The sequence below is a fragment of the Cervus elaphus genome, chromosome 1, assembly GCF_910594005.1.
Source record: "Cervus elaphus chromosome 1, mCerEla1.1, whole genome shotgun sequence".
Classification (NCBI taxonomy): Eukaryota; Metazoa; Chordata; class Mammalia; order Artiodactyla; family Cervidae; genus Cervus; species Cervus elaphus.
This window is the reverse complement of record NC_057815.1, coordinates 49,281,800-49,309,043: the sequence shown is the minus strand read 5'-3', so window position 1 is coordinate 49,309,043 and position 27,244 is coordinate 49,281,800. Positions and strand designations below refer to the sequence as shown.

The 27,244-nt window shown below is 35.8% G+C and overlaps 1 protein-coding gene across 12 annotated transcripts in view; it reads right to left on the bottom strand.

Annotated features, from left to right (window-relative positions):
• The window catches only part of SOX6 (SRY-box transcription factor 6), a 677,134-nt gene that overhangs the window by 624,889 nt on the left and 25,001 nt on the right, over window positions 1-27,244 (bottom strand). Inside the window, exon 1 of one of the 12 annotated variants that reach the window (XM_043902242.1) lies at window positions 20,440-20,509. The exons of the other annotated variants lie outside the window; for them this stretch is intronic. The gene's annotated coding sequence lies outside the window, so the exon portion shown is untranslated. Of the gene's footprint in view, window positions 1-20,439; window positions 20,510-27,244 lie in introns of those variants that run through there. 12 annotated transcript variants of the gene reach the window in all.

Below are 27,244 nucleotides of genomic sequence, written 5' to 3'. Positions count from 1 at the left end.
TGATTGCCACACACAACTTTCCTATTACAATGTCAATTAAATATCTTCCAAGCTTCAGAATCCTCAGGATGTAGTGTTTCCAGTGAGTCTTGTTAAATACACTGAAGACAACTGTAAATATAATTTTCATAAAATTTCACCTTTTGTCAGATTTCTCTTTATATGCTGGAAAATAGTCCTTCTCATCTGAAAATGTTATCTTTATAATTGCAAATTATAATATTAACACTGTCATTTATAATTTTAAATGATAATATCAATAATATGATAATGATGATGATAATATCATTATATATACCAGTGATATGTATCAGTAATATTATTATTACTGATAATAATGATAATATCAGTAATATTATTATTAGCACCCACAAGGCTATGGAAGTATTTCATGCCTTATACAAAATAAGAATTGTGCCTTTTTCAGATGATAGTGTCTTATTATCTTTGGGATAATAAAGATATCTGATTAAGCCCTTTTATTATATAGCTACATCATAATGACATAAAGTCTCACTTAGTGATGTGATTATCTCAGTCTACTAAAGACCCCTGTTTAAGGTTTAGATGCTGGCTATGTCCTTAAGGAGTCAAAACATAATCTCAAGAATTAGCCAATCGTCTAAAATATTTTTTCTATGCAATGCCAACTATCAAGAATCTCTGAGTATATTCTTGACTTCACTAGAAGTTTCAGCATCATGCTAATGACCTCTAAAAACTAAAGCAAGAAAAAAACATCCTGGAAGAACATCCTCCTGAGCAATGTTCATAGTAGGACTCATATAGCTCTATAAATGCTGCTGGCTGGCCAAAATGTTAAGAAATCAAATAATTTATCCTCAACACTCCAACCTCCTGCCTTCACAAGCCAACCTTCCTGGGATTCACCTGGAAAAATTTCCTTGTCACTGCCTGGGAATTTTTAAATCTTCCACCTCTTAAATATTCTCTAGAAAGACATTCTACCTCTTTCTGTGTCAATCTTCAAGAAATGCCATGGATTGCTCTCATTCCATATCATAGTCCTACAGACTAGAGGGAAATTATGCTTGTCCAAGTAGAAAGGATAATTTACAAAGAATGAAGCTATTCACCATGAACTACAATTGCTGGTTTGCAATTGAGAATTTAGTCTGGTTTCTGATATGCCACTTTGAGAACTGTCCAAAGCAGAAACCTAACTTCACTATATCTGTTCTTTCTCAAGACTTCCAGCATTCTAAAGATGAAGGGGTTATACTGTAGTAAACTGAGAAGGCAAGGTTACGGCCCTTGTTTTTCAACTATGATTAGACCAATGCTTTAGTCCAGGGATTGAATGAACTAGTTGTGAAACCTAACCCTCATGAGCAAACTAGCCTGTTTAGCAATACAGTAAGTGTACCCACTTCTGATTTTCCATATGGAGCTCCAATTTTAAAAATGAAAATTCTCAGCTAAATAGCAGCTTTTCTTTCAAAGTAAAAAACAAAGCCCCTCTCAGAGTGCTTACATTTGTGATACATCTGTAAAAAGTGATTTTTTAGCATCAGAAAGCATTTTAATTGTAGTAAACTGAACAATGCTGAAATTGTTTGAAGAGGAGATTAAATTTAATGAAATTCACAAACAACTCCTTTTAGAAAGTAACAACAATTTTTTGAACATTAAAGAGGAGCTCATTATATCAAAACAACTCCACTGTAAAAAGCGGTCTGACTTCAATCACTGCATATCTACATGTTAATGAACTTGCTGTAAAAGGCAGGGACTGAGCAGAAAAAGTAATGGGAAGACTGTCTTAATGCATATTTGCTAGAAAAAAAATCTTCTTTAATCAATAAAACACCTTTTCACTAGTACCTTAATAGTATCTGAAATTCTTTCAAACAACACAAAAGGAAGATGATACTTAAAAGTTTCTTTAAGACCTTACACAGCTTGCACATTCCTGCAGTGTTCACATGCTGTCAGCATCACGGTTCCAAAGACTTTCAAGTTTCAACAGACAGATACAGCCTAGTACAAAGTCTTTGTCATAATAATTTCGTTGCTGCCCCCTGATCAAACAGACAAATCTGAAACTGAAAAGTGAGAGCCAACCAGTGACCTTTGATTAGAACCACAAGCCTCACTTTTAATAAAATGCTTCATTCATTGCTCTTTGGTGCCAACAAGGAAGGTGTGTTACAGACTGAAAAGAGCAGTCAATACACCACTTATACCCATTCAATAGTTTCCATTATTCACAGTTGGAATTTGTGATTGTAGCAAGTGAGATACAGATCTTTAAAGTAGCAAAATCAAAACACAAAATTTTTATTTATTTAAAAGCTTTCTATCTTTTAAATAAATAAAATCACGTTACCCCTACCTCTCAGTTTAGTTGCTATGCTTTTCATCCCTTATAATCTTATTATATTCTCATCTTTCCTAAACTGTAATTTTCACAATATTTGTTGCTATTACTTAGAAGTCTAAGGAATGCTGGCAATATTTATTTTTGAATTCCTAATTTTCCCAGGTTACCAGTGCACCATTAAAACACATGCCTATAAAGCTTATTTTAATTAAAGCAAAAGTTTGAATTTTGGTTTTAATTTATTTTGCCTTTTTTTTGTCAAGAAAAAAATTTCAGACTACAGCTATAGTTAGCATATTTTGATGCCTAATATAAGACTACACTTAAGAGCTCAAAAAACACAAAGGAAGTTCACTTATATTATTTAAATGCTGAGTGTGGGAGACAGGGTAGGGAAATTTTCAAAGCCAATTCATTCTTGAGTGTTGTGGTGAATTCACACAAAGGAACTGTTAAAACCCATTAAAACTGGAAACCAGAATAGTTAGGGTTATGCAAGCTCTACAGTGCATGCCTTAGAGTGACTCTTTAAGCCATTATACTATAAAATATTCCAACTTGCTCTAAGACCAGAGGGTTTCAAATGCAACTGCCAGTGTTACTGGTAGTACCTAGCATTGTGCCTGAAACATAGCAGGTGCTTGGTATTACACATATGTATGTATTCTCTATATGTTCTACATTTATTATACATGTATCTTTATTCCCTATATAACATAAATATTCTTTATTCTATATATTTATTATATATATTCTTGATTTTATATATGTGTGTATATATATATGAATGAGGCTATAATTTTGCCAGGGCAAGAGGATGGTAAGATGGGAGAGGTGATCTGAGGAAATGGTCTACTTACAACCTAAAAGTGGAAGAAAAGAAGGAAGGAAAGAGGGAGGAAGGAAAGGAAGGAAGAAAAAATAAAGAAGACAATAATGAAGAGAGGGAGACAAAGAGGAAGGGAAACAGGGAGCCGGAGAGAAAGGGAGGGAGAAAGTGAGGAAGGGAAAAGACACAGGTGTCTTAAAAACAGTGAAATAAACAATCATGCTATCTGGGCTGCAACTGAGTACTGCTATCCATTCACCTGGGGCACCATGGTCTGTCTACTAGTCTGGACTATCAACAAGTGCAGCTGTCCTACCTCACCTGCTGTATATAAACAGCCCCACACACACCCTGACAAATCCTGAGATATGAATGCAAGGATTTAGCTTAGGCAGATAGAAAACTCATGACTTCATTCAGTTGCCGATCAACTGACTAGAACTCAAAACTCATGAGGAAAGGGACTTTGCCCATCTCCTACACTGGTATATCCCCAGCACTTAGATCAACACCTGATTAGGACAATACGTGTTTAATAAAAAAATACTTTAAAATCTATATTGTCAGCATTAATATTTGAGGTCCCTGGATAGACTGTAATTTAGGGCAGCAGTTCTCAAAGTATGGTCATGAACCTATGTGGGTCCCTAACACCATTTCTGAGATCTACAAGGCCAAAATTATTTTAATAAGTATAATAACAGGTTATCTGCCTTTTTCACTCTCATTCTCCTGCAAGTGTAGAGTTTTCTAAAAGCCACATAATAATGTCATTCCTCTAAAGGCTACCAGAATATGTGCTTCTATTTTCTTGTGTTTTAAATTTCTATTTTGGAGACATCCATTTCTGGGAAGATCAAGAAGTTTAGTACCTTTGATTTAAGGCACCAGTTCTTTAGCTTACTAATAGCTACCTAAGGAGCTATATCAGAAGCCTTCGAGAGTCTTCTGAAGTTTGAGTAACACTACCTTAAAAGAGGCTCATCTGAAAGTAATCCCTATGAGGATCCAAAAACATTGTCACCAGCCTCCATAATACTTAACTTCATCTGTACTAGGGGAGTTAGGATCCTACTCTGTCAATAACAGATTGTGGGGAGTGACCAATACTAAGTACTGAGGTTTGATTGGCCTAATCGTATCTTTGGAACGTTTAGGGTAATTCCTGCTTAGGAAGAAGAAATAGATTCAGTGAAACCTGTTGTATCTCCATTAACTGGGAGTTCAACTAAACCCACTGCTTCCTTATGGTTTCCTCAGATCACTAGTGCTGATTCTAAGAAATAGGCATCCAAATAGTATCTGACACACTCATTAGGACAGCTGTCATTTTTATAATGTAAAATAACAACTGTTGACAAGGATGTAAAAAAACTGGAAGCTTCATACATTGTTGGTGGGAATGTAAAATAGTGAGACTATTTTGGAAAATAGTATGGCAGTTCCTCAAAAAAGTTAAACATGGAATTACCATATGACCCAGAAATTCCATTCCTAGGTATGCAGCCAAAAGAACTATAATCAGGTACTCAGATCTGTACACACATATTCATAGAAGCACTATTCAAAACAGTCAAAAGGTGGACACAACCCAGATATTCATCAATGGATGAATGTAAACAAAATGTGGTATGTACACAATGGAACATTATTCAGTCGTAAAAAGGCATAAAGTACTAATGCATATTACAACATAAATGAGCCTAGAAAACAGTATGCTAAGTGAAAAAAAAAAAAGCCAGTCACAAAAGGTTACATATTGTATGACTCCTTTTAAATGAAATATCAAGAAAAGGTAAATCTTTAGAGACAGAAAGAAGACTAGTGGCTACCAGGTGCTAAGGAGAGGGAGAAATGGAGAATAACTGCTTAAATAGGCATAGGATTTCATCCTGGGGTGGTGAAAATGTTCTGGAACTAGATAGGTATAGCACAACATTGTAAATGTACTAAATGTCACTGAACTGTTCACTTTAAAATGGATAAATTTTGCAAATTCTATCTCCATAATTTCTAAGATGCAAATGCAAGAACAAGTTTGAGCTGACCTTAAGACAATGGGGTGAACGATAAAACATTCAAATTGTATGTATAAAAAGAGTAGCTGAGAATCCTTTACTCAGTTAAAATTAATATTTCCTCTTGTGTGCTACCACAACCCTCTGCCCATTATTCTATTAAAACAGTCATCACACTATAGAATCTGAAAATAGTTTTGATGCCTTTTACACTGGCTACCTTCATTCTCCCAATTTATTTTTTTTAACTCTACTTTCTTTCATTTTCAGTCTACCCTCTCCCATCAGCCAAATGTGAGTTTATCCAGGGCAGTAACCATTCATGTTTCACCTTTATATCTTTTGTGCCTGGTACAGTATATATGCTTGATAAATTTAAGTGAATGAAATTAGAAACAAATTAATAAGTGCAATGTAGATCTGCACATTAGCATCTACACTAGTTGAAAAACATTATTGAATTCTGCATCTTGAGTTGGGATTTGTTTGTTTATTTGGCCAATAAACTCGAACACAGATATTTGATTGCTGACATTTTTTAACTTGCCAAGCTGACTGTAGTTTTTGAAGACTCTTACAAAATTCTCAAAAAATCTGAAAGTAAAATTAATCAAAATCATTTCAATTTTTAAATAAATGTATCTTGCACTTTATTGAAAGAGTATACCTCAAAATTCAAGAAAAAAAATAGCATTTTAGTAAAATAGTCAGAATTCACTTTATACACTGGTACCCATGTAAAAGGCAAAGAAATTCAAATACCAAACAAAAAAATTATTTTTAAATCCTCATCTAGTCATGTGCTGAAAAATTATTTTAAATATAAAATTATCAAAAATGATAATCACTAATAAATCATCTTTTTAAGTGATTTCCCCCACCAAAATTTAGAAAATATATATATATAAATATATATATATATATGTATGTGCTCAATTGCTTCAGTTGTGTTCAACTGTTTATGACCCCTTGCCAGGCTCCTCCAACCATGGGATTCTCCAGGCAAGAACACTGGAGCTCTTCTCCAGGGATATATATATGTATATAAATTTTGTTTCTTGGATACAGTACTGGACCATCTGATATAAATGAGACTATTTCCTTGAAATAGGTGACACTAACAGTAAAGAATCCGCCTGCCAATGCAGGAAACCCAAGAGATGTGGTTTGATCCCTGGGTCAGGATGATCCCCTGGAATAGGAAATGGCAACCCACTCCAATACTCTTGCCTGGAAAATTCCATAGACAGAAGAACCTGGCAGGCTCAGTACATAGGGTTGCAAAGAGTCGGACACAACTGGGTGACTGAACACAGCAATCTTGTTTCTCTTACACTGAATGATTTTCAGAGTAGTCTTTGGTTTCAATGTTTTCTTTCGCTTTAGGTAAAAAAAAAATCATGACTAATTAAATAAAAATAACTAAAACTGAAGCTAATTTTGAGCTCTTAATTCACACCTCAGTTATTTAATTTTTAATGTTTTAACTTTAAGATGAATAGTGAACTTTTGGGTATCTTGGCATTTACCAGATACATATTTATAATGCTATAAAACATAAATTAGGTATTGAATAGTAATAACAATCCTTAGTCCAGAAAACTGTAAATATTTGCCAAGAACTACATAATATAATTATGAGATTCTTTTTATGTGCAGAATTGAAACAGACTTAATACCATGCATGAAATGTGCTACATTTGCAGCAGGAAGGCAAAGATAGTTTTTAAAAAATAAAATAAAACAAAAAAATAAACAAAAACAAACCAAAAAAACTTCTCTGTTAACTTTAAGCCTTTGAAAGATATTCCTTTATATTTCTCTTACTAAATAAAATTGAAAACTAGATTTTGAGGATTCACTTCAATCACATGATCTGTTTACTGATGGAACTTACAAGTCATTTTTACTCTTACTCATTAAAAGAGGAACAAAGATACTACATTAGTTAAGAAGATACTCTATGCAGGAAACTAAGCTTCTGAATTTTTATTAGAGAAAAAATTCTAAAGGTATTTCTTTTAATAAGTTTAGTTAATGTGAGCTCAAAGAAAAGTACCCAAATAATAAAAATCTGTAAACACAGCTAAAATGTTCACCCGTCTGCAATGCCAATCTAAGTCCTGTAAGGCCTCTAAGTTTCAATTGGAAAGTTTACTTATTGAAGCCTACCCCTATTTCTTGTGGCTGATTTTATTCTTTCTCATCTTTGAAGATACAGTCTAACCACACATTCGAGCAATTGATTATATATTCTCTTGTATTGCCCTAACAACGATTAAGTTCTATGAGTTCAGAGATGTACACTAATTATTTTCTATCCCCATAAGGCCTGGAACATAGTCAGCATCTAATAAATTATTTGTTGATTGAAAAAGTATGTAACACATATTTAAACTCAAACAATACAAATGAAGTTAGTAGGGATTTCTGATTGCTTAGGTTTTTTTAAATGGAAGATTACTTTTATTTTAAAAAGCATCTATACTCCCATAACATACTGTCCAACAAATTCTCGAAAATGTATTTCCCAGTAGCCTTTAATTTAAATGCACAAAATTTTCAAAAATAAACAACTCATTTTTTAACATTCATCTAGCAGCCTCTTGTGAAGAGCTGACTGTACCCCTAATCAGCTCTCTTGGGTACACTAGTGCTGATCAATTGTTCTAGAGATAGTGTGACAAACCAGACTTTAAAAGTTTTTCAAAATAGCTCAAATTAATTAAAGTACTCATACTTTCTTTCATTACCAGATGAAAAAGATTTTAAAGTCTATTGGTTCTTCATTTAGTAAGTATACTAGAAATTTTTCAGAGGCACCTATGCTGCTTTTAGCCAACTAATGGCAACATTGCTAAACTCTACTCTATTTCTAGAATGGCAATTCAAAGCATTTTGAATTAGGATACCTATAGCTGGAAGAACTTAAAGGACTGAAACAACACTGATAATATAAATATTTATATAGGATTACTGCTTTTAAATGAGTAAGTATCTATCCCAACATTCTCCCTTTTTTCCTACCAAATATTATAATTTAAAATTATAATATTTTTAAAAGAAAAATATTTAATCTACTCAAATATTTCTGAAATATAAGATTTATATTTGGTCTGTTGCTTCTTTTGATTTATTAATGCTGCATTTTGTTAAATTAAAAATAATACCAATACAAGAACTTTTAAAAGGTGAAAACATTTTTATATAATCAAATTCATTTTAGATCTACAGATTCGAGTATCTCAATTTCAACAAATGGTATGAAAAATACAACTCCTTGGCCATTTTATTTTAGAGTAATCATTTTTAATGACTTTTTTTTTTAAATGACTTTTAAAGGATGCAGCAATATTCCCTGGTGCAATTCAATCTGTATGAATTAAATTGTGAGATACATGTCAGGGAAAAGATCTTTAAATTCAGTTTTTTAAATAACTTTCTTCATGACAGAATACTTTCAACCAAATGGAAATTATCTTGAAACACGATCAAATACACAATACCTATGAAGAAATTTATTTTTGTTCCAATTACTTCTCAACTGACACTATTAGTATTATATTATTTAAAACAAGTATATCATGGTATTTTTATTGAAGTATATAGTTGGTTTACACGTTTGTGTTAGTTTCAGAAGTACAGCAAAGTGATTTAGTTTTTTTTTTTCAGTTTATTTTTCATTATAGGTTATTACAAGATACTGAAAATAGTTTCCTGTGTTATACAGTAAATCCTTGCTGCTTACCTATTTTATGTATAGCAGATTGAATCTGAATATAATTGAAAAAAATGTTCTATTAACTATTACTTTAACAAATGTAAAACTACAATACTGTGAACATATTCACTTTAACATATGATTTATTTGCATAATCTTAAAAAAAAAACTGCTATATTGTCTAAAATGTCTAGACACTGAACTGTGCTTATCAAATTGACATTTCACATTACCAAGATTATTTCGTGAAAATATCATAGTAATATTATAGTTATAGCAATGCTTAATTTAATTCTCTTAAATAGAAAGCCTATACAGACAAAAATTACTAATAATACTTCCCAACATTTAACAAAAGTTAGGCCTTTAAAATGTCAACATTGTAATCAGATTAATTTTTAAGTTATCTCTATTTATACAACTGCTATGAACGTAAGCCTTTTTAGTTACAAGGCTTTTATATCTTTACTTACCATGTAATTGTACTCCTGTAACTTTAATACAATATGTAGTTTGATTCTTTTAATTAGTGGATCAGCAAGAAGCAAATCAGGCCACTGCAATTACTGTCTACATGTCCACTTATATCAAATATTTCACAGGTCAACCTAACCATTTTTATTTCAAAAAAGCTTACTTTTCCTTATTTATAAAGTCTTTCTGAAAATGATCAGCTATCCTAGCATTAACAAAATGGCCATTTGTACACTCTATGGTAATTAAAGGTAATACAATTTGGCTTAAACAAGCAGAGACAAAGAGGCCAGCCTATAGATTCATCATTTCTTCAACTTTCTTTAAACCATTTTAATTCTGTCTCTATCTCCTATATTAAAGTCTGATCATATATATTTAATTTCATTCTTTAAAATTTCAGCAGACAACTTCAGTGCTAACCTACCACTGCCCTGTCAGAAAATCTTTGATGTCACAGCATAATAGCTCCTGAAAGAACAGCACTAATACTTAATGTAACATGAAACCAGGGCTCTGCAGTGGGGCTGTCTGCTGTCAGGAACAAACAGTTTCACTGCTGTTCCCCAGAAGTGACAAGGTTGGGACCTATCCGTGCAGCAACCCTCACTACCAACAGAGATTTATTTTTATTAAGAACTAGGAATGCCACCTTATTCTTCTAAACATGCCAATCTCCATTTAGAAAATAAAAATAAATTACACTTTAATGTCAAACAATGCATATGGCTCAATTCTCCCCTGAAGCCTGTAAGTCTCACACTGAAGAAGGTCTCTGGTATTTCAGAGAATTAATAGGCCAAGTGGAAATGGCTAAACTTACTACTAAGAAGCAACTAATACACGCTTTCCTTATTTAAAAGTCACACCAAACATTTATGTTTCAAGACTTTTTATACCGTAGTTAGTTGAGTTGGAAATGACAATACAGACCTCTCCCTTAAAATATTTTTGAAAGTGAAAGTATTAATTGCTCAGTTGTGTCAGACTCTTTGCAACACAATGGACCACAGCCCACCAGGCTCCTCTGTCCATAGGATTTCCCAGGCAAGAATGTTGGAGTGGGTTGCCATTTCCTTCTTCATTTTTACTTGATACCAAATATCTATTTGTTGTTGTTCAGTCACTCGGTCATGTCTGACTCTTTGTGATCCCATGGACTGTAGCACACCAGGCCTCCCTGTTCCTCACCATCTCCCAGAGTTTGCCCAAGTTCATGTTCATTGCATCGATGATGTCATCCAGCCATCTTATCCTCTGATGCCCTCTTCTCCTTCTGCCCTTGATCTTTCCCAGCATCAGGGACTTCTCTAATGAGTTGTCTGTATGCATCAGATGACTAAAATACTGGAGCTTCAGCTTCAGCATCAGTCCTTTCAGTGAATATTCAGGGTTTATCTCCCTTAAGATTGACTGGTTTGATCTCCTTGCTGTCCAAGGGAATTTCGGGAGTCTTTTCCAGCACCACAGTTCAAAGGCATTAATTCTTTGGCATTCTGCCTTCTTTACAGTCCAGCTCTCACAAATCGTATCTGGGAAGACCATAGCCTTGACTATGTGGACCTTTGTCAGCAGAGTAATGTCTCTGCTTTTCAACACAGTGTCTAGGTTTGTCATTACTTTCCTGCAAGAAGCAATCGTCTTCTGATTTCATGGCTGCAGTCACCATCCACAGTGATTCTGGAGCCCAAAAAGAGGAAATCTGTCACTGCTTTCACCTTTTCCCCTCTTATTTGCCATGCAGTAATGAGGCCAGATGCCATGATCTTAGTTTTTTTTAATATTTAGTCTTAAGTCAGCTCTTTCACTCTCCTCCTCCATCCTCATCAAGTTGTGAGGATGTGAGGATCCGCATATCTGAGAATCCCCTTCAGGGATCACTGTCTTGTCACGGCAAAGGGGCTTGTGTAACTCAATGAAGCTATGAGCCATGCTATGCAGGGTCACCCAAGACAGACGGGTCACAGCAGAGAATTCTAGCAAAATGTTATCGACTGGAGGAGGGAATGGCAAACCATCCTGGTATACTTGCTGTGAGAACCTCATGAACTGTATAAAAGCCCAATATATGCTTAAGACTAATCATTTCAGTCAAAAGATTCACCAACAGAGAGAAAAATGAATCAGTAAAATAGTAACTGTGCAAATAATCAGTAAAACAATCAGTACAAAGATTTCTTTTTTAACCTATTAACCAACTGAAAATAGGACAATTAATTCCCAGACATTTATGTAACACCTATGAGGAAACTAGATAATACTTTTAACATTCAACCCAAAATCTTTTCTAGTGTCATCTATTACAAAATAGTAGGGCATATCTGCTTTTCTGATCTCGTAAAGCAATTTATTGCTTGTATTGGTCATTTAACAAATAACTGACAATTAACTGACTTCTCTGTTACTGTTGTCTTGAATTGTTATTTACTTTTCTGAATATTAATGTTATATAAGAGAATTTATAAACTTCATTAGAAAACTTTAAAGAGGACCAAAATAAGTGGAGAGCTATAATATGTTCATGGGTTAGAAAATTCAAAGTTATTGTTTCCATTAAAACTGACTTATAGATTAAATGCAAACTGAATAAAAAGTCCCAATACATTTTCCTTGTAGAACTTAAGTTAATTTTAAATTTATATGGCAATTTAAAGGGGCAAGAAGTGCCAAGACACTCTTAAAAAATAAAAACAAGATGGCAGAATTTATTCTTCAAGATAACAGACTTATTATCAAGCAAATATAATTAGGTGTGGTGCAAGGAGAGATGAGTACTTTAAGAGAATATAATAAATAATTCCAAATTAGACCCATGCTTACATGAGAATTTGATATATGACAGAGGTAACTGCAGAGCAGTCAGGAAAGGATAGATTTTAGTAAGTTACCTGGGACAAGTGGATACCTATAAGAGGAAAAAATACAACTACACTCCTACGTCAAATAATGTCTCCAAACAATTGCAGATGGGTTAAAGGTCAGTGTAAAAGTCATTGGAGATTGGCTTCATAACCTCAGATAGGAAAAAATGTCTTAAACAACACAGGATAAGTATTAATCAAAAAAAGGAAAAGATCAATAAATATTCAACTATACTAAAATTAAGAATGTTTATCAAACAACTTCATAAAGAGAGTGAAAAACAAGCCAAGAATGGAAAAAGATATTTGCAATATGTAAATAACAAAGAATTCATATACATTTTATATATATATATATATATATATATATACATATAAACTACAAATCATTTTTTAGAAAAGCAAACAAAAACAACAGACAACCCAAAAGAAAATGGGCAAAACACTTGAACAGGTACTTCCCAAGAGAAGAAATCTACATGATCAATAAGTTACAAAAAGATACTTAATATCATTTATAATTAGGAATGCAAGTTAGAACTACACACCCAGGAGACAAGTAAGAATCTAGTCTGACAACACCAACTGTTGGCAAGGATATTGAGGAATGGGTACACTAATATGACTATTCGTGGGAGTATAAACAATCACTTTTTAAAAGGTTAGGGTTATCTAGTAAAGATGAAAATAGGCATACCCTCTGACTCAACAATTTCACTTCAGCAAAAACAAACCCAAGAAACTTGTGCGCATATACACCAAGAAGATACATGCACAAAAAATTTATAGCACCATTGTTCATAATAAGCAGCAACTGGAAACAGCCCAAATGCTCACCAACAATAGAGAGGATAAACTCTGATACTCATGCAATAAAAAGCAAATGAATGAACTAAAGGATTTCATGATGATATATGTTGAGCAAAAACTGCAACACATAAAAACAGACTCTGCATGATTTATATAATTCATAAAAACTGACAAAATCAGACTATATTTTTCAGAGTTGCATTCATAGTTAGTAAAACTATAAAGCAAAGGAAATGGCTAACATTAAATACAGAATGGTGGTTACCTTAAAGGGAAAGAGTGAGGTATGATTGGGAAGGGACACAAGTGGCTTCTGGGATGATGTCAGTGCTGTTTTTGTTTTTTTTAACCTGGATGTTGGTTACATGGAATTCACCTTATAAGTACTCATTACATATACATACAATTCTATTTCATACACTTTACATGTTTACACTTTAGTTTTTAAAAAGAACAAATCTACTTCACAAAGAGTATTTGTGAATATAAATGAAGTAAGGTATGAGAAAAGCTCTTAGAAAACCACAAACAACTACACATGTACTCATTTGTTAAAGCTGGTTAAGGACTGAAGCCATTCTCATTCATAAACCAACCAAGCAATAACCTACACGATATAAAATCCCCAACCTCAAAAACACATGCTGTCACCTCAAATAAAATATGTCTTCTGTAATGTCATAAAATAGTGTTTAACATTCTTTTAAAGATTCATTCCTCTGGATTAAAACATCATACTTTTTTTAAAAATCCAAATAGCTCTTGAGAAAATATACTAAGCAGAGAACTATTAAAACTATAATAAGTTGTTAAAGGAACTGCAATAGGAAGACTTAGGGATTTTCAAATTTAAAATAAATGTATGTTCTATTTCATGTCTCCTTACAACACTCCTATTCCTATTCAGTAGGTTCTCCAAAATACTACAGATCAGGTAATTATCTTTAAAAATTAAAGGGAAAATGCTAAAAATGTAAATAACTAATGCAACTAAACTTAAAAAATGAAAGGAAACAAACAAACAAACAAAAAAACACCTAGCAAGAAGGAAGGAGAAAGGGAGGGAGGAAAGAACTGAAAAAGCTAATTAATTTACAACTATTGAGTTTTTTTTTTTTTTTTTTACAACTATTGAGTTTTAAAAACAGAAACTCACATGCAAATTCCATTTTAAAATGTACATACACAAATGTACAATATCTCACTTATTAAATTGGTAAGCAAAAGGGACTAGAGAATTTTTAACTTCATTATGCTTTATAAAAAGCAATTTAAATGTGTTGCATTTCAAAATATTATTTATTAAAATACACCTTTCCTAATTTCCCTTCTTCCTATCAAAGCCTTCTTTGTCATCTATTCCATTTCTGAGAGTACTATATCTCAGCTAGTAGGAGTGGAATTTCTGGGTCATATCATAGTTACATATTTAACCTTTCGAAAACTGCTAAAATGTTCTCTAAAGTGGCTGCACCATTTCACATAACTGCCAGCAATACACAAAGTTTCCAACTTCTCCATGTCTTCCAACAACATTTGTTAGTTTCAGGTTTTATGACTATAGCCATTCTGGTGGTGGTTTAGTCACTATGTTGTGCCAGACTCATGCAACCCCACGGACTGTAGCCTGCCAGGCTCCTCTGTCCATGGGATTCTCCAGATAAGAATACAGGACTGGGCTGCCATTTCCTTCTCCAGGGGATCTACCGGACCCAGGGATCAAACCCAGGTCTCCTGCATTGTAGGGAGACTCTACTGACTGAGCTACAGGGGAAGTCCATAGCCATTCTAGTATGGGAGAAATAATACTGTGATTTTGATTTACACCTCTCTAATAACAAAGAATGCTCAAACTACTGCACGATTGCACTCATCTCACATGCTAGTAAAGTAATGCTCAAAATTCTCTAAGCCAGGCCTCAGCAATACGTGAACCGAGAACTTCCAGGTGTTCAAGCTGGTTTTAGCAGAGGAACCAGAGATCAAATTGCCAACATCCGCTGGATCATCGAAAAAGCAAGAGAGTTCCAGAAAAACATCTATTTCTGCCTTATTGACTATGCCAAAGCCTTTGACTGTGTGGATCACAATAAACTGTGGGAAATTCTGAAAGAGATGGGAATACCAGACCACCTGAACTGCCTCTTGAGAAACCTATACGCAGGTCAGGAAGCAACACTTAGAAGTGGACATGGAACAACAGACTGGTTCCATAGGAAAAGGAAATAGGAAATAGGAAAAGGACCACGTCAAGGCCGTATATTGTCACCCTGCTTATTTAACTTATATGCAGAGTACATCATGAGAAACACTGGGCTGGAAGAAGCACAAGCTGGAATCAAGACTGCCAGGAGAAATATCAATAACCTCAGCTATGCAGATGATACCACCCTTATGGCAGGAAGTGAAGAGGAGCTAAAAAGCCGCTTGATGACAGTGAAAGAGAGTGAAAAAGTTGGCTTAAAGCTCAACATTCAGAAAACTAAGGTCATGGCATCTGGTCCCATCACTTCATGGGAAATAGATGGGGAAACAGTGGAAACAGTGTCAGACTTTATTTTTTGGGGCTCCAAAATCACTGCAGATGGTTGATTGCAGCCATGAAATTATAGACGCTTACTCCTTGGAAGGAAAGTTATGACCAACCTAGATAGCATATTAAAAAGCAGAGACATCACTTTGCAAACAAAGGTCTGTCCAGTCAAGGCTATGGTTTTTCCAGTGGTCATGTATGGATGTGAGAGTTGGACTGTGAAGAAAGCTGAGCGCTGAAAAATTGACGCTTTTGACCTGTGGTGTTGGAGAAGACTCTTGAGAGTCCCTTGGACTGCAAGGAGATCCAACCGGTCCATCCTAAAGGAGATCAGTCCTGGGTGTTCATTGGAAGGACTGATGTTGAAGCTGAAACTCCAATACTTTGGCCACCTCACGCGAAGAGTTGACTCATTGGAAAAGACCCTGATGCTGGGAGGGATTGGCGGCAGGAGGAGAAGGGGATGACAGAGGATGGATGAGATGGCTGGATGGCATCACCGACTCGACAGACATGAGTCTGAGTAAACTCCAGGAGTTGGTGATGGACAGGGAGGCCTGGCGTGCTGCGATTCACGGGGTCGCAGAGTCAGCGACTGAACTGAACTGAACTGAATGACTAATGATCTTTAGCAACTTTTTATCTGCTTATCAGCCATTTGTAAATCTTATTTGGAAAATATTTGTTCAAATTATTTGCCATTTTAAAAAATTCCATTATTTGTTTTTTTATTGTTGAGGTGTGAGAGTTCTTTATATAGATTAAATACTAGTTACTTATCAATATATGACTTGTAAATATTTTCACCCATTCTATAGGTTGTCTTTTCACTTTCTTGATGGCTTCCTTTGATCAAAAAAGGTTTTATAATTTTGATGTAGTTCAATTTATCTTTCTTCACTTATGCTTTTGCTGTCATATCTAAGAAATCATTGCCTAATCAAAGGTCATCAAAATATACACCTATGTTTAAGAGTCAGATGTGAGGTAGGGATCCCACTTAATTCTTCTGCATGGGGATATCCAGATGTCCCAGCATTATCTGTTGGAAAGACTATTATGCTCCCACTGATGTCTTGGCACCCTTGTCAAAAATAATACTACTGTTTTTAAGATGTCAGTAATGTTTCCTTTTAACAAGAAATTTTTAATTGTGGCTACTTGTCTATGAGAACAACATGAAAAGTATATTTGGGGAATCACTACACTCATTATTCAAACTATGCAAAGATTTTTTTCAATCTTACTTTTCACATTTTAATTTTACTACTAAGAACTACTAAGTTTATGTCCTGTAGGGCCACTCAAGATGGACGAGTTCTGACAAAATGTGGTCCACTGGAAAAGGGAATGGCAAACCATTTCAGTATTTTTGCCTTGAGAACACTATGAACTGTATGAAAAGGCAAAAAGATAGGACACTGAAAGATTAACTCCCCAGGTCACTGGGTGCCCAATATGATACTGGAGAAGAGTGGAGAAATAGCTCCAGAAAGAAAGAAGAGATGGAGCCAAAGCAAAAACAGGACCCAGTTATGGATGTGATGGTAATGGAAGTCAAGTTTGATGCTGTAAAGAGCAATACTGCATAGGAACCTGGAATGTTAGTTCCATGAATCAGGGTAAATTAGAAGTTGTCAAGCAGGAGATGGCAAGAGTAAACATCAACATTTTAGGAATCAGTGAACTAAAATGGACTGGAATAGGTGAATGCAATTCAGATGACCATTGTATCTACTACTGTGGGCAAGAATCCCTTAGAAGAAATGGAATAGCACTCATAGTCAACAACAAAAGAGTCCAAAATGTAGTACTTGGGTGCCATCTCAAAAATGACAGATTGATCTCTGTTCGTTTCCAAGGCAAACCATTCTGTATCACAGTAATCCAAGGCTATGCCCTGACCAGTAATGCTGAAAAAGCTGACGTTGAATGGTTCTATGAAGAACTACAAGACCTTCTAGAACTAACACCCAAAAAAGATGTCTTTTTTATTATAGGGGACTGGAATGCAAAAGTAGGAAGTCAAGAGATACCCGAAGTAACAGGCAAATTTGGCCTTGGAGTACAAAATGAAGCAGGGAAAAGCCTAACAGAGTTTTGCCAAGAGAACGCACTGGTCATAGCAAACACTCTCTTCTAACAATACAAGAGATGACTCTACACATGGACATTACCAGATGGTCAATACCAAAATCAAATTGATTATATTCTTTGCAGCCAAAGATGGAGAAGCTCTATACAGTCAGCAAAAACAAGACCTGGAGCTGACTGTGGTTCAGATCATGAACTCCTTATTGGCAAATTCAGACTTAAATTGAAGAAAGTAGGGAAAACCACTAGACCATCTAGGTATGACCTAAGTCAACCCTTATGATTATACAGTAGAAAGATTCAAGGGATTAGGTCTGATCGACAGAGTGCCTGAAGAACTATGGACGGAGGTTTGTGACATTGTACAGGAGGCAGTGATCAAGATCGTCCCCAAGAAAAATGCAAAAAGGCAAAATGGTTGTCTGAGGAGTCTTTACAAATAGCTGAAAAAAGAAGAGAAACTAAAGGCAAAGGAGAAAAGGAAAGATACACTCATTTGAATGCAGAGTTCCAAAGAACAGCAAGGAGAGATAAGAAAGCCTTCCTCAGTGATCAATGCAAAGAAACAGAGGAAAACAATACAATAGGAAAGACTACAGATATCTTCAAAAATTAGAGATACCAAGGGAATATTTCATGCAAAGACAGGCACAATAAAGGCAGAAATGGTATGGACCCAAAAGAAGCAGAAGATATTAAGAAGAGGCAGAAAGAATACACAGAAAAACTATACAAAAAAAGATCTTAATGACCCAGATAACCACGATGGTGTGATCACCTAGAGCCACACATCCTGGAATGAGAAGTCAAGTAGGCCTAAAGAAGTATCACTACGAACAAAGCTAGTGGAGGTGATGGAATTCCAGCTGAGCTACTTCAACTCCTAAAAGATGATGCTGTGAAAGTGCTGCATTCAATATGTCAGCAAATTTGGAAAACTCAGCAGTGGCCCCAGGACTAGAAAAGGTCAGTTTTTATTCCAATCCCAAACAAAGACAATGCCAAAAAATGTTCATACTCTCACAATTGCACTCATTTCATATGCTATCAAAGTAATGCTCAAAATTCTCCAAGCCAGGCTTCAACAGTACATGAACCATGAACTTCCAGATGTTCAAGCTGGATTTAGAAAAGGCAGAGGAACCAGAGATCAAATTGCCAACATCCACCGGATCATCAAAAAAGCAAGAGAGTTCCAGAAAAACATCTACTTCTGCTTTATGACTATGCCAAAGCCTTTGACCGTGTGGATCACAACAAACTGTGGAAAATACTTCAAGAGATGGGAATACCTGACTACTGTACCCTGCCTCCTAAGAAATCTGTATGCAGGTCAAGAAACAACAGTTAGAATCAGACATGGAACCACAGACTGGTTCCATATTGGGAAAGGAATACATCAAAAGTATATATTGTCATCCTGCTTATTTAACTTATTTGCATAGTACATCATGCAAAATGCCAGGCTGGACAAAGCACAAGCTAGAATCAAGGTTGCCGGGAAAAATATCAATAACCTCAGATATGAAGATGATACCACCCTTATGGCAGAAAGTGAAGAACTAAAAAGCCTCTTGACGAAAGTGAAAGAAGAGAGTGAAAAAGCTGGCTTAAAACTCAACATTCAGAAAACAAAGATCATGGCATCCGGTCCCATCACTTCACGACAAATAGATTGGGAAACAGTGGTAACAGTGAGAGACTTTACTTTCTTGAGCTCCAAAATCACTGCCTGTGGTGACTGCAACCATGAAATTAAAAGACTCTTGCTCCTTGAAAGAAAAGCTATGACCAACCTAGACAGCATATTAAAAAGCAGAGACATTACTTTGCCAACAAAGGTCCACCTAGTGAAGGCCATGGTTTTTCCATGTATGGATGTGTGAGTTGGACTATAAAGAAAGCCGAGTGTTGGAGAAAACTCTTGAGAGTCCCTTGGACTGCAAGGAGATCCAACCAGTCCATCCTAAAGGAAATCAGTCCTGAATATTCATTGGAAGGACTGATGCTGAAGCTGAAACTCTGATATTTTGGCCACATGATGTGAAGAACTGACTCACTGGAAAAGACCCTGATGCTGGGAAAGACTGAAGGCAGGAGGAGAAGGAGTCAACAGAGGATGAGATGGTTGGCTGGCATCACCGACTTGATGGACATAGTTTGAGCAAGCTCTGGGAGTTGGTGATGGACAGGGAAGCCTGGCGTGCGGCAGTCCATGGGGTCGCAAAGGGTTGGACATGCCTGAGACTGACTGACTGACTGTCCGCCTAGTTTGGCGGCCTGAGGTGGCTGATGCCTCCTAACTGTGAAGCCCTTTCTGCGCTTCTGCCTCCTCTGTAGAGTGAAGAGGTAAGTGGTGTCTGACTATTTTACCTCAAGTTGTGGGATAAAGAGGAAAAAGCAAGCTGAAAAGGGGAAACTAAGGAAGAGTTGAACATAGCTGAGTAGTCACGATTTCAGTCAAAGTTTATCTTTGTTTGATTTCCATAAGGACTTATTTCAAAAATGGGCTCTACTGCTTACAAAAAGTCTGAAAGCTATAGAACCCTATGCCCCTGAGAAGAGAGGCATGGAGAAATACTATAGAAATAAAGATAAGAGATTAAAAAAATAGATTTAAGATCTGTCCTGAATAAGAAACAATGGAGAATTTTAGGAAGTAAGAGATTACAGCACAAGTATTAAGGAATATAGTTGAAGAACAAAAGTTACAGATTGAAAGGGAAGGTTTGAAGAGTAAAAAGACAAAGCCCACCTCTAAAGGGTTTTCTCTGATTTCCAAAATAGCTGATGAGAGCTTGTCTTCTTCAGAGTTTGACATCTCCCTTCAAAACAATGGAAATGTTTTGACTTAACCAAATTTGTTTGAGCTGTGAGTCTATTATCCTCAAAGCCAATGGCAACTATACACATTATTTTAAGGAATCAGTTAGCTACATTAATTTACTACCTTTAAATATATTTTTTAATATTTTCATTAGTAGATGACTGTGAATGCAAACACGTAACTTGCTTGGAAATCAATTCCACTGCTTAAAAAAAAAAAAAAGATACACCTGTTGAGAATTCAAAAGATATCTTTTTTAATGCTATATTTCTTTTATTAAAATAAAATTTTTAGAGTTATAATAGAGAGTATAGTACATTAATCTTAAATTCAGTCAGTGAAGTCAATGAATTTCTACATAAGTACTCTCTCATGTAACCACCACCCAGATTAAAATATAAAACATTCCCACTACCCAAGAAAGTTCTCACATGTCTATTCCCAATTAATAACCAAACACCAGAGATAACCACCATTCTAACTTTTATAATTGTAAAGTGGTCCTGAATTTAATAAGCAGAATCACAGTACACACTCTTCTATCACTTCTAACCTTTATTTAGCTCTATTTCTACCTCTTTACACTAGTTCTCTATTTTCTACGTAATGTCTGTGAGAGTCATTCATGTTGTTGCTAATATCAAAAAGTTTTTATTGCTGTTAACACTTCATTGGAAAAGTCTACCACAATTTTATTTATCCACTCTCCTACTGATAGAGAATGTATTGTTTACAATTTGTGACTATTATGAATAAAATAGTTATGAAGATGTTTTGCATGTCTTTTGGTTGATATAAGCACTCACTTCTTGGGAATATACCTAGGACTGTTGTTGTCATAGATAGGCATATGTTTAACTTTAGTATATAATACCAAATAATATTCAAAATCGGCTATAAAAATTTACACTCCCACCAGCAGTATGGGGCTCTCCAGGTGGCACTAGTGGTACTTATGACTTATGTCATAAGTGGTACTAGGAGACTTATGTCTCCTGCCTGCCAATACAGGAGACATAAGAGATGTGGGTTCGATCCCAGGGTCGGAAAGATCCCCCGGAGGAGAGCAGGGCAACCCACTCCAGTATCTTGCCTAGAGAATCCCATGGACAGAGGAGCCTGGCAGGCTACAGTCCACAGGGTCGCAAAGAGTCAGACATGACTAAAGCGACTTAGCACGAATGCACCAGCAGTATATTAATGAGTTTCAGTTGTCCTACATCCTCACCAACATGTGAGGCATTGTCAGTCTTCTTTATTTTATCCTACATGCTCTGTTAATTTTCTGAAACCTGGAATCTTACTAACTGTAAATCAGAGCATATACTATCCTTCTGTCTTCAAAGTATGGTCCTAGTCAGCAGCCCTGGGAGAAAGCATCAGTGACACTACCTGGAGGCTCATTAGAAATACTGAATCTCATGTCCCATCTAGACTTACTGAATCAGAACCTGAATTTTAACAAGATCCTCAGATGATCTGCATGCTTACTAAAATTTAAGAAGTACTTCTCTAGCTGATAAAGGGTATAAATTCTAGAATAGTTTAAACATCTCCTAAAATATCTCCAATAGAACCTCTATTAATGAGCAAGATATGTTCCAGTAACACATTCCTTATACAAAGTTACTTACCAAGACAATATTCTAGAATATATAACTGACATCCACAAGGAGAAGTAATCATTAGGACCAAACATTGGTTCACAAAGAATAGGTCCACTCATATCAACCTCTTGTTTCTTTATCAGAAGTACTTTATTGCTATATAAGTAATGCATTAGAAATGCTGTATTTAAATTTCAGGAAGCCATTTGACAGTCTCCAATATGCTTGCTATATTGTGTAAATATCTTACAGTAGGACACCATTTTAGGGGCTTTCCTAGTGGCTCAGACGGCAAAGAATCTGCCTGTAATGCAGAGGACCTGGCTTCAATCCCTGGGTCAGAAAGATCACCTAGAGAAGGGAATGCCTACACACTCCAGTATTCCTGCCTGGAGACTCCCATAGACAGAGGAGCCTAGCGGAATACATTCCATTGGGTCACAAAGAGTTTGACATGACTGAGCAACTTTCACTTTCAGGACAGTGCTTAAGATCCCAATCAAAAAATTTATTTTTTAGTTTTAATTAATATTCTATAAAACATGTTGATACATTTTCTAGTGCTTAACAAGCCTTGTATTCCTCAAATTAGTTTATAGTATTTTATTCTCTTATTTTTATCTTTTTCATATCTGTGGTTATATTCTCTTTCTTATTTCTTATGTTTTAAAAAATTTTTGCTAAGACCTTTTGGATCTTGATTCTGTCACTTAACATATTAATTAGGGTGCCCAGTGCTTAGGACTGCACCTTCACTGCTGAGGGCCCAGGTTCAATCCTTGGTTGGAGATCTACGATCCTTAAAGCTGTGAGGTATGGCCCATCTCTGCTCCCAACACAAAATAAAATAAACCCCCCAAAATTTTAATAATTATTAGAAAATTTATTTGACTATGCTGGCATTTAGCATGCATTTATTCATATATCTATAAGGCTTAATTAATTAAATAAAATTCAAGAAACATTTATTTAGTGTCTTCTATAAGCTGGATAGATGCTAGAGATACAAAGGATATTGAAAGAGAATATCATGTCAACTTCATGCCAAAATACTTTTAAAATTACCAAAACTGACTTGATAAAGCATAGAAAAGATGAACAGACCAATAAAATACCATTAAGTACCTATCGTTATTAAAGGTGTGAAAACGATATGGTTTTACAGTTAAGTTTTTTTAACTTGTAAAGAACTGACAATTCCTATGCTCTCCAATAGACAATGATGGCAATAGACAACTCCTATGCTTCCAGAGCACAAAGATGGAAAGCTTCCAATTCATTTTATGAAACTGAAATGACCCTAGATAGCACAAAAATTAATGAAAACAGATACACATTGACATATTATATTTAATGATATTACTCATTTATATAATCACATTCAGCAGCATGAATATACGTACATGTATAAATATAAGCTTACTTGAGGAATACAAGGCTAGTTAAGCACTAGAAAATCTATCAACATGTTTTATAGAATATTAATTAAAACTATAAAAATAAACAGATTGGGATCTAAAAATTCCTGATTTTTAGATCTAAAATCTAAAAAGATACCAGGGGATCTTCCTGACCCAGGAATTATGTTTTAATAATGTCACCTTAAGAAAATTAATTTCTAACTCTCATACAAGGACTTCCCTGGTGGCTCAGTGGTAAAGAACCTGCCTGCCAATGCTGGAGATGCTGGCTTGATCCCTGGGTCAGGAAGATCCCCTGCAGAAGGAAATTGTCAATCCACTCCAATATTCTTGCCTGGGAAATCCCTTGGACAGAAGAGCCTGGCCAGCTGCAGTGCATGGGGGTCGCAAGAGCCAGACTCAACTTAGTGACTCAACGACAAAAACAGCAACCTTCATATATTATTGGTAGGAATGTAAATCGATACCACCACTATGGAAAATGGTATGCAGGTTCCTCAAAAAATTAAAAATAGAACTACCATATGATCCAGCAATTCCACTCCAGAGTTTCTATCCAAAGGAAATGAACACTAATTCAAAGAACTATATGCACCCCTATGGTTCATCACAGCATTATTTACAACCACCAAGATACAGAAGCAATCTAAGTGTCCATCAATAAATAAATGAATAAAGAAGAAGTGGATTTAAATATGAAATATTACTTAGTCATAAAAAAGAATGGAATCTTGTCATTTGTAGCAACATGGATGGATCTAGAGGGTATTATGCTAAGCAAAATAAGTCAGAGAGAAATACAAATACTATACAATTGCACTTATATATAGAATCCAAAAACCAGAACAAACAAAACAAAATAGACTCATAAATAAAGAGAACAAAGTGGTGGTTGTCAGAGGGGAGGGTATGGAGGATTGAATGAAATAAGTGAAGAGATATAAGAGTACAAACTCTAGTCATACAATAAGTAAGTCATGAGAATGTAATTTGCAGCATAGGGAATGTAGTCAGCAATACTGTCATACTTTTGTATGTTAACAGATGGTTACTAGACTTATCATGGTGATCATTTTGTAAAGAATATAAATGCCAAACCATTATGCTGTGTACCTGAAACAAATATTACAAGTCAACCATACAACTAAAAAAAAGAAAAAGAAAATTAATTCCTGAGTCTCAGTTTCCTCATTCATTAATTGGGAATAATAATACATACCTCATAGAGTTAGGTAAGGTAAGACTAATGTTAAAGTGAGACTTAAAGGAAATACCACTTTGTACATAAAATTGTTTAATACATAAAACAAAACTTTGAAACAAATTATCCAAGCACTCTTTCATTCAATAATATCTACTGAGTGCTATTTAGGTTCCAGGCATTGTTCTAGTCACTAAAAATTAAGCAGTGAACAAACAACAAAATTCCTATCCATGTGGAGATTACATTCGAGCGGTAAAGCGGAAGCAACATCTCTACCACTGCTCCTCTCGTATGGACTTGATAATCATCTACATGAAATCTGCTCTATTGAACACACTTTCAACCCTGAGATTCCATGGTATAAACTGTGAGCTTATAATCTGAGGTATAAGTACTAAAAGAATACACAAAAATGCATTCCTAAATTCTAATCTATCATGAAAGGTTGATAATAACTACCATACCACTGCCATCTCCTCCAGAAACATCACTTCATGTTATTGCTGCCTTCAGGCAATCCTTTTGATTTCACAGCTGCCCTCCCTGATACTGTATATCACCTATCCATTTAGATGCTGAACTCATAGAATCCTCCACTGCCTCACAACTTCCCTTTTCTTCACTGGTGCTCTCTCCACCATGGAAAGAGCACAGAGTCATTAGTAGAAAGAGTTTAGCTTTCATCAGCAGATGAACTTGGGTTCAAATCCTAGTCTGCTGCCTCCACTAGGAATCTTCTGGGATCTGGAGGTCAAGCCTGCAATCTCTGGCCATGTTGGGTTGAGGCTGAGCTCCTCCCAGAGGGTGCCTCCTCAGTCCACGGGATATTGGAGCCTGGGAACAGTATAGGGAATGTAGTGAGCAATACTGTCATACAGAGGGCAACAGAAAGTTACCAACTCCATATCCCAATCTCAGCAAGCTGCCTCCACCTATAACCTTCTATGGCCTAGAAATTAGGTCTACAATCACTGTCCAAGCCAGGTTGCACCTGGGCCCTTCCAGGGGTTGGGGGGAGCCTACGGGGTCAAACTCCCAAATACCAGCTGCCACCCCTCTTTAAGTTCACCACTGATTCTTCAGTTATTGCTACGGTCAAAAACCTAGACCCAAGAAAATTCATACCCAAACTCACTCTGTACCCAGAATCTAGACTCACTCTGGGTACAGTCTGTAGTACTAGTCTCTATAAGTTACAAAACTCAAAAATTAAGATGTTGGACTTTCCTGCTGGTCCAGTGGTTAAGAATCCACCTGGCAATGCAGGGGACACGGGTTCGATCCCTGGTATGGGAAGATTCTACTTGCCACAGGGCAACTAAGCCCATGCTCCACAACTACTGAGCCCACACTCCAGAACCCATGGTCTGCAGTAAGAGAAGCCCCGCAGTGAGAAGTCTGCACACGACAACAAAGAGTAGTCCCCACTTGTGGCAACTAGAGAAAGCCCTCATGCAGCAAAGAAGACCCAGTCCAGCCGAAAGTAAAATAAATAACTTTTAAAAAAAAATAGATGTTAACCTAACAGAAAAGAAATTATAGTTCAGGTAAATTTGTTGATTCGCATTTGAAGAGGTTCTCAAAGTACCTATTATTATAGAACAGTGAGGATTCTCTCTCAAAACTACTACAGATCCATTGTGTTGGGAAAATTGTAGAATGATTTTACATTATATTCTAGTAATATTTTATCCCTTCAATAAAGTACTTGAACATAACATTCTACTTTTAGCCAGATTCTCTTTTAAAGACATTCACTTTAGTAGTAGCTAATGTTTACATGGCACCTACCATGTGCCAAACCCTGTTCTAAGCACTTTTTATTTAATTATTTAATCCTAAAACAACCCTAAGAAGGTGCAGTCTTACAGATAAGGAAACTGAGGCCTAAAGAGATCAAAGTAACAGGTTCAAGGTAAAGTTAGAAAGTGGGAGAGTATGCTCTCAGCTACAGTGTCACACGCTTGCTTTACCCTAAACTAACTCTCCAGCATCATACAAGTAAGAGAAATAAAATCAGAGTCAGCAAAGAATTTCAACTCTTCAGAACACTTGACAAAGGAGGCTAAGGATAAGTTTTAAAACATAACCTTAAAGATGGAGGAAGGGGCAGGAGAACAATAAAAATTGAAGGGAGGAGAATTTTTTAAACATTTGGAACAAGAGGATGTTCAAAACATTTTCCATCTTATCTTGCCCTGAAAGTGAAAGTCGCTCAGTCATGTCCAACTCTTTGTGACCCCATGGACTATCCAGTCCATGGAATTCTCCAGGCTAGAATACTGGAGTGGGTAGCCGTTCCCTTCTCCAGGGGATCTTTTCAACCCAGGGATCGAGCCCAGGTCTCCCACATTGCAGGTGGATTCTTTACCACCTGAGCCACAAGGGAGGCCCAAGGATACTGGAATAGGTAGCCTATCCCATCTCCAGCAGACCTTCCCAACCCAGGAATTGAAACAGGGTCTCCTACATTGCAGGCAGATTCTTTATCAGCTGAGCTC